This window comes from Bombina bombina, chromosome 3 (genome assembly GCF_027579735.1).
Source record: "Bombina bombina isolate aBomBom1 chromosome 3, aBomBom1.pri, whole genome shotgun sequence".
Classification (NCBI taxonomy): Eukaryota; Metazoa; Chordata; class Amphibia; order Anura; family Bombinatoridae; genus Bombina; species Bombina bombina.
The window spans coordinates 278,893,589-278,901,706 of record NC_069501.1 but is presented as its reverse complement, the minus strand read 5'-3'; the positions used below and the strand labels follow the sequence as shown (position 1 = coordinate 278,901,706).

Genomic DNA, 8,118 nt, shown 5'->3' with positions numbered 1-8,118 from the left:
CCAATTGAAAATAAATATATCAATGAGTTGTCCCTTCATAGGTGGAAGTTAAATCTTTCCTCTCATCTTCCCAAGCATAGAAAAGAGTGGGTCAAGACCAAAGAAACAACTTCAAACTAAGAAGCCAAACAAGTATTTTTAAAATTAAATAATAAATATATATAAAATAGGCAAAACATTGATTGGCTGACAGGCTCTTAAATTTTATGAAAAATAAAAAACAAAAAATTAAATTAAATATTTGTGCTAAAAAAAATAGGTTACATACTGATAAGCAGGTTAATTTTTCTTAGTTAGGTCAACTGTACATTCATTATCATTTTAATAATAAAAAACAAAAACATACCAAATGCATGCGTAACCTGTAATAAACAAATTGCTTCTCAGCAGTATCAGTTTTACAAATGTGTCATTTCATATAATATTTAAGAATAATTAATGGGAGCAGTCATTGGAGAATAGTTGAATGTAAAAGGTTCGTGTGTTTGTTTCAAATTCAATGCTTTTTTAAAAGTTTGCTGGAATGAGAAATTATAAACCATAATATTTGTGAGCAAGAAGAAATGACAGTCTGACAGCTTTTTTCCTATACTCATATGTTTGAAAGAAACAAAGTAATGTAAGCTAAATATGGAAAAAAATAAAAAAAATGTAATAGCTTGCGGCACCAGTAAGTAGGTCATGTAAACGTTCCATGTGATTAAGTCAGCATATCATAGAGAAGGAAAATAACTATATTAACAGGTTGCAGAAGATGACGTGCAAGTCATAAGCAAATAAGAAAAAAGATTCACAGATGTTTTTTGGGGTTTTTTTGCTTAAAAAAAAAAAAAAAAGACAAAAAAAAAAAAAAAAAGGTACATAGACTCTAGACTGGCAGCCCCAACATATTTTAAAAATAAATACATTTATCAGCCTCTTCAGCACTCAAAAACCCAGCACCCTAATGGCAGAAATCACATGGTACAACCCAACTACACTTATTAAACCCTAATCTGCCGACCGGACATTGCCGCCACTATAATAAATGTATTAACCCCATAACCGCCGCACTCCCGCCTCGCAAACACTATAATAAATTTTATTTACCCCTAATCTGCCCCCCCCCCCAACGTCGCCGCCACCTACCTACAATTATTAACCCCTAATCTGCCGCCCCCAACGTCGCCGCTACTATAATAAAGTTATTAAACCCTAAACCTAAGTCTAACCCTAACCCCCCCTAAGTTAAATATAATTTAAATAAAACTAAATAAATTTACTATAATTAAATAAATTATTCCTATTTAAAAATAAATACTTACCTATAAAATAAACCCTAATATAGCTACAATATAACTAATAGTTACGTTGTAGCTATTTTAGGATTTATATTTATTTTACAGGCAACTTTGTATTTATTTTAACTAGATACAATAGCTATTAAATAGTTAATAACTATTTAATAGCTATCTAGTTAAAATAATTACAAAATTACCTGTAAAATAAATCCTAACCTAAGTTACAAATACACCTAACACTACACTATCAATAAATACATTAATTAACTACAATAATCTAAACTAAAATACAAAAAAAACAAACACTACATTACAAAAAATAAAAAAATATTACAAGAATTTTAATCTAATTACACCTAATCTAAGCCCCCTAATAAAATAAAAAAGCCCCCCAAAATAATAAAATTCCCTACCCTAAACTAAATTACAAAGTAATCAGCTCTTTTACCAGCCCTTAAAAGGGCTTTTTGCAGGGCATTGCCCCAAAGTAATCAGCTCTTTTACCTGTAAAAAAAAATACAATCCTCCCCCCAACATAACAACCCACCACCCACACACCCCTACTCTAAAACCCACCCGATACCCCCTTAAAAAAACCTAACACTACCCCCCTGAAGATCACCCTACCTTGAGCCGTCTTCAGCCAGCCGGCCACCGATGGGACAGAAGGACATCCGGACCGGCAGACATCTTCATCCAGGCGGCATCTTCTATCTTCATCCTTCCGGAGCGGAGCCGAGCCATCTTCTATCCAGCCGACGCGGAGCCATACTCTTGACCTCGCATTCTATTGGCTCATCCAATCGGATTGAACTTCAATCCGAATGGCTGATTCAATCAACCAATCAGATTTTTCCTATCTTAATTCCGATTGGCTGTTCCACTGGCTCAGCATGCACAGCTGAAGAGGCCCAAGATGGAATCTGGTGAATAGAATGATGTCTATGCTGGACACCATGAGTCCAATTACCTCCATACACTGGGCCACAGAAGGCCTTAAGGAGGTCAGTAGGGCAAGACAATTGGATGTTAGCTTGTAACGTCTCTGATCTGTAAGAAATATCCTTATGGATATGGAGTCTATTATCGTACCCAGGAATTCCACCCTGGTACTGGGTACAAGAGAACTCTTTTCTAAGTTTATCTTCCATCCATGAGATCGAAGAAGAAATAGAAGAGCTTTTGAATGGTCCTCTGTCAGTCAACAGGATGGTGCCTGAATCAGGATGTCATCTAAGTAAGGCGCCACTGCTATCCCTCTGGTTCTCGCCACAGCAAGCAAAACCCCCAGAACCTTCGTAAAGACTCTTGGGGCAGTATCTAGCCCAAATGGAAGTGCAACAAACTGGAAGTACTGGTCCAGGAATGCAAATCTCAGGAACTTGTAAATGTTCCTTGTGGATTGGAACGTGAAGGTAAGCATCCTTCAAGTCTACCGTAGTCATGAACTGTCCTTCCTGAACTAAGGGCAGAATGGGCCTTATCTCCATCTTGAACGATGGGACCGAAAGGAACTTGTTTAAGCACTTTAGGTTCAGAATCGAGCGAAAAGTTCCCTCCTTCTTTGGAACCACAAAAAGGTTTGAGTAGTAACCCAGACCTCTTTCTGCTAGATGTATCGGTACAATTACTCCCAGGGAGGAGAGATCCCTCACACACCCTAGAAAGGCCTCTCATTTTTTCTGGACTTGAAGACAGGTTTGACAAGAGGAATCTGCCTCTGGGTGGATGAGATCTAAAACCTATGCTGTACTCCTGAGCGATGACCTCCAGGACCCAAGGATCCCCCAGCCAAGCATTCAAAAAGAGAGTCTGCCCCCACTTAGTCCAGAGACGGATCGGGGGCCGCCCCATCATGCCAACTTTGACTCGGCGGGCTTCTTGTTCTGCTTGGATTTATTCCAAGACTGTGTCTCTCTCTTCAAGTTCCCTTGGGCTGATCAGGCTTTGCGGAGGGCTGCTGCCGTTGGGGTTTATGCGAACAAAAGGGATGAAAATTAGGACCTTGTCCCTTAGGTTTTTTCTTCTTATCCTGCGGTAAAAAGGCACCCTTGCCTCCAGTGACCGTGGATATGATTGAGTCCAGGTCTTGACCAAAAAGAATCTTCCCCTTAAATGGTAGGGAATGAAGTCTAGATTTTAAAGTCATGTCCGCAGACCAAGACTTCAGCCAGAGTGCCCTACGTGCTAGTACTGAAAAACCTGACACCTTGGCATTCAGGGAATAATCTGCATATTTGCATCACAAATAAAATAATTTTTGACCCTCAAGGCCTTAATTCTTTCCTGAATCGTGTCAAGGGGGCCTTCCACCTCGATCAACTTCAGATAAAGAGTTGCACCAATAGGTGGCGGCTCCAGCCACCACAGCAGCCGGTTGAAATAAATATCCAGTGTGCTGAAACATGTTTCTCAACAGAGTTTATAGCTTTTATCCACTGGCTCTTTGAACGAGGAACTATCCTCAAGCGGGATAGTAGTGTGTTTAGCGTGGAGAGGCGTCATCATTGGATAATCTTGTATCAGATAAATCCAATAAGTTAGTAGATGACCCCTGGGAAGGATAGCAATATTTGACCTTTCGCTTAGCTGGGCAAGGTAAAACACTGAAGGCCGCAGATACTGCCGTTTGTAGCTGTTCAGTAAAATCTGGCGGTAAGAGGGCCCTCCAGAAGGAGGATTAGCAGTGCAATGGGAAGCTGCATGTGTAATAAGAGATGACAACAGGGAAGGCACCTCACAGGACGGAGACTCCTCAGAGGTGGACAGCTCAGTGGTACTAAACATATTTGTTTTATTAGATAAAAAATACTTTATCAAGGCATGTGGAACATAATTGAGCAGGCGGATATACTGTAAGCCTCCTCACAATATAGACAGGTATTAGATTTAGGTAAAGACTTGCGCTTGTAAGATGGACTATAGAAAAAGATAGATGGCACCTTTATACCACCAATGGCTGGGGCACTCACCACCTCCTATGACCCAGGCCCCACAGAGAAACAGATTTGTCTCCAGTAAACAGCACTGTCAGGAAAGAGAAAATCAGTGTGACCACACATGGTCACATGGTGTGACATGCAGGACCACCCCTGTAACAGGAAAAAGCATGCCAAACCTAATAGGCTGCGCAGCTAACCAAAAACTAAAGTAAAAACCTGTACATTTGAACATTTGCCTGAGCCTCATCTCACACATGTCGCAGCATAAAACAAAGTAAATTATGCGATAAATCCCCCCCTGTTCAATAATCCCTTTCCGGAGATATTAACCCATGATTCCATACAGATAAAGGAGTCACACTGTGACCCTGTCTTCTTGCGTTATCATATGTGTATAAAATGGATAAATTGGATATAATGAAACGATCTTACCGGAATCTCTGCCATGGAACTGGCACACAGCCTCTCAAGTTTGACAGTCTTGTAGCATCGCTCCTGACATGGACTTGAGTGATAGAAGCAGGCAGTGAAACTCGTCAACACCGATTGCTTAGGAGCTGTTAATACGAGTCTGGATAGTTTCACAGAAAGACTCTCCCTGCATCTTCAGACCCTAACATTCGTCAATGCTCTCACTGAGAGGCTGACAAGACTACTAAAAACTCTAGTCCCATTCCGAAGGGTACTACCCTCCATAAGGAACTACTCTGTATCTTCTGACACTTCTCTGCCAACCTTCTGTGACGAAAGGCAAAGAATGACTGGGGTATAAGGGAAGTGGGGGAGGTATTTAAGCCTTTGGCTGGTGTGTCTTTGCCTCCTCCTGGTGGCCAGGTTCTGTATTTCCCACAAGTAATGAATGAAGCCATGGACTCTCCTCATAATAAGAAGGAAAAGATTGCAGCTTTTTAGATTCTTGCACCTGGGTCCTGTGGTTTCTAGTTATGCCTCTGGTCTAAACCGTTGGCAACAAAAAGTGCGTACATCCCTAAGTGGAAATGTGCAAATTGGGCCCAATTAGCCATTTTCCGTCCCTGGTGTCAGGTGACTCGCTAGTGTTACAAGCTCTCAGGTGTGAATGGGGAGCAGGTGTGTTAAATTTGGAGTCATCGCTCTTACACGTTCTCAAACTGGTCACTAGAAGTTCAACATGGCACCTCATGGCAAAGAACTCTCTGAGGATCTGAAAAAAAGAATTGTTGCTCTACATAAAGATGGCCTAGGCTATAAGAAGATTGCCAAGACCCTGAAACTGAGCTGCAGCATGGTGGGCAAGATCATACAGTGGTTTCACAGAAAAGGTTCCACTCAGAAAAGGCCTCGCCATGGTCGACCAAAAAAGTTGAGTGAACATGCTCAGCGTCCTATCTAGAGATTGTCTTTGGGAAATAGACGTATGAGTGCTGCCAGCATTGCTGCAGAGGCTGAAGGGGTGGGGGTCAGCCTGTCAGTGCTCAGACCATACGTCACACACTGCATCAAATTAGTCTGTATGGCTTTCATCCCAGAAGGAAGCCTCTTCTAAAGATGATGCACAAGAAAGCCTGCAAACAGTTTGCTGAAGACAAGCAGACTGAGGACATGGATTACTGGAACCATATCCTGTGGTCCGATGAGACCAAGATAAACTTATTTGGTTCAGATGGTGTCAAGTGTGTGTGGCGGCAACCAGGTGAGGAGTACAAAGACAAGTGTGTCTTGCCTACAGTCAAGCATGGTGGTGGAAGTGTCATGGTCTGGGCCTGCATGAGTGCTGCCGGCACTGGGGAGCTACAGTTCATTGAGGGAACCATGAATGCCAACATGTACTGTGACATACTGAAGCAGAATATGATCCCCTCCCTTCAGAGACTGGGCCGCAGGGCAGTATCCCAACATGATAACGACCGCAAACACACCTCCAAGACGACCACTGCCTTGCAAAAGAAGCTGAGGGTAAAGGCGATGGACTGGCCAAGCATGTCTCCAGACCTACACCCTATTAAGCATCTGTGGGGCATCCTCAAACTGAAGGTATGGGAACACAAGGTCTCCAACATCAAACAGCTCTGTGATGTCGTCATGGAAGAGGACTCCAGTGGCAACCTGTGAAGCTCTGGTGAACTCCATGCCCAAGAGGGTTAAGACAGTGCTGGGAAACAATGGTGGCCACACAAAATATTGACACTTTGGGCCCAATTTGGACATTTCTACTTAGGGGTGTACTCACTTTTGTTGGCAATGGTTTAGACATTAATGGCTGTGTGTTGAGTTATTTTGAGGGGACAGCAAATTTACACTGTCATACAGGCTGTACACTCACTACTTTACATTGTAGCAAAGTGTCATTTATTCAGTGTTGTCACATGAAAAGATATAATAAAATATTTACAAAAATGTGAGGGGTGTACTCACTTTTGTGAGATACTGTGTATATATATATATATATATATATATATATATATAGTAAAATAGTAGATGAGGTTGAAGTCCATCGAGCTCATCCTATACAAATCTTAATATACTTACAAAAAATCTCCTGTCGAGCTTAACCCCTTAATGACCACAGCACTTTTCCATTTTCTGTCCGTTTGGGACCAACGCTATTTTTGCGGTGTTTGTGTTTAGCTGTAATTTTCCTCTTAATCATTGACTGTACCCACACATTATATATACCGTTTTCTCGCCATTAAATGCACTTTCTAAAGATACCATTATTTTCATCATATCTTATAATTTACTATAAAAATTATATAAAATATGAGGAAAAATTGAAAAAAAAAAAACCCCTTTTTCTAATTTTGACCCCCAAAATCTGTTACTCATCTACAACCACCAAAAAACACCCACACTAAATAGTTTCTAAATTTTGTCCTGAGTTTAGAAATACCCAATGTTAACATGTTCTTTGCAAGTTATAGGGCAATAAATACAAGTAGCACTTTGCTATTTCCAAACCACTTTTTTCAAAATTAGTGCTAGTTACATTGGGACACTGATATCATTCAGGAATCCCTGAATATCCCTTGACATGTATATATTTTTTTTTAGAAGACATCCCAAAGTATTGATCTAGGCCCATTTTGATATATTTCATGCCACCATTTCACCGTGAAATGCGATCAAATAAAAAAAATCGTTCACTTTTTCACAAACTTTATGTTTCTCACTGAAATTATTTACAAACAACTTGTGCAATTATGGCATAAATGGTTGTAAATGCTTCTCTGGGATCCCCTTTGTTCAGAAATAGCAGACATATATGGCTTTGGCGTTGCTTTTTGGTAATTAGAAGGCCGCTAAATGCCACTGTGCACCACATGTGTATTATGCCCAGCAGTGAAGGGGCTAATTAAGGAGCATGTAGGGAGCTTCCAGGGTTAAATTTTAGCTTCAATGTAGTGCAGTAGACAAGTATTGGTCTAGGCCCATTTTGGTATATTTATTGCCACCATTTCACTGCCAAATGTGATCAAATAAAAAAAAAATCGTTCACTTTTTCACAAATTTTTTCACAAACTTTGGGTTTCTCACTGAAATTATTTACAAACAACTTGTGCAAGTATGGCATAAATGGTTGTAAATGCTTCTCTGGGGTCCCCTTTGTTCAGAAACAGCAGACATATATGGCTTTGGCGTTGCTTTTTGGTAATTAGAAGGCCGCTAAATGCTGCTGCGCATCACACGTGTATTATGTCTAGCAGTGAAGGGGTTAATTAGGGAGCTTGCAGGGTTCATTTTAGCTTTAGTGTAGAGATCAGCCTCCCACCTGACACATTACACCCCCTGATCCCTCCAAAACAGCTCTCTTCCCTCCCTCACCCCACAATTGTCCCCGCCATCTTAAGTACTGGCAGAAAGTCTGCCAGTACTAAAATAAAAGTTTTTTTTAAGCATATTTACATATATTGCTGTGT

The 8,118-nt window shown here is 40.7% G+C and overlaps 1 protein-coding gene across 1 annotated transcript in view; it reads right to left on the bottom strand.

Annotated features, from left to right (window-relative positions):
• LOC128653175 (smoothelin-like protein 2) overlaps nt 1-8,118 on the bottom strand; it is a 180,617-nt gene that overhangs the window by 59,649 nt on the left and 112,850 nt on the right. The window lies entirely within an intron of this gene.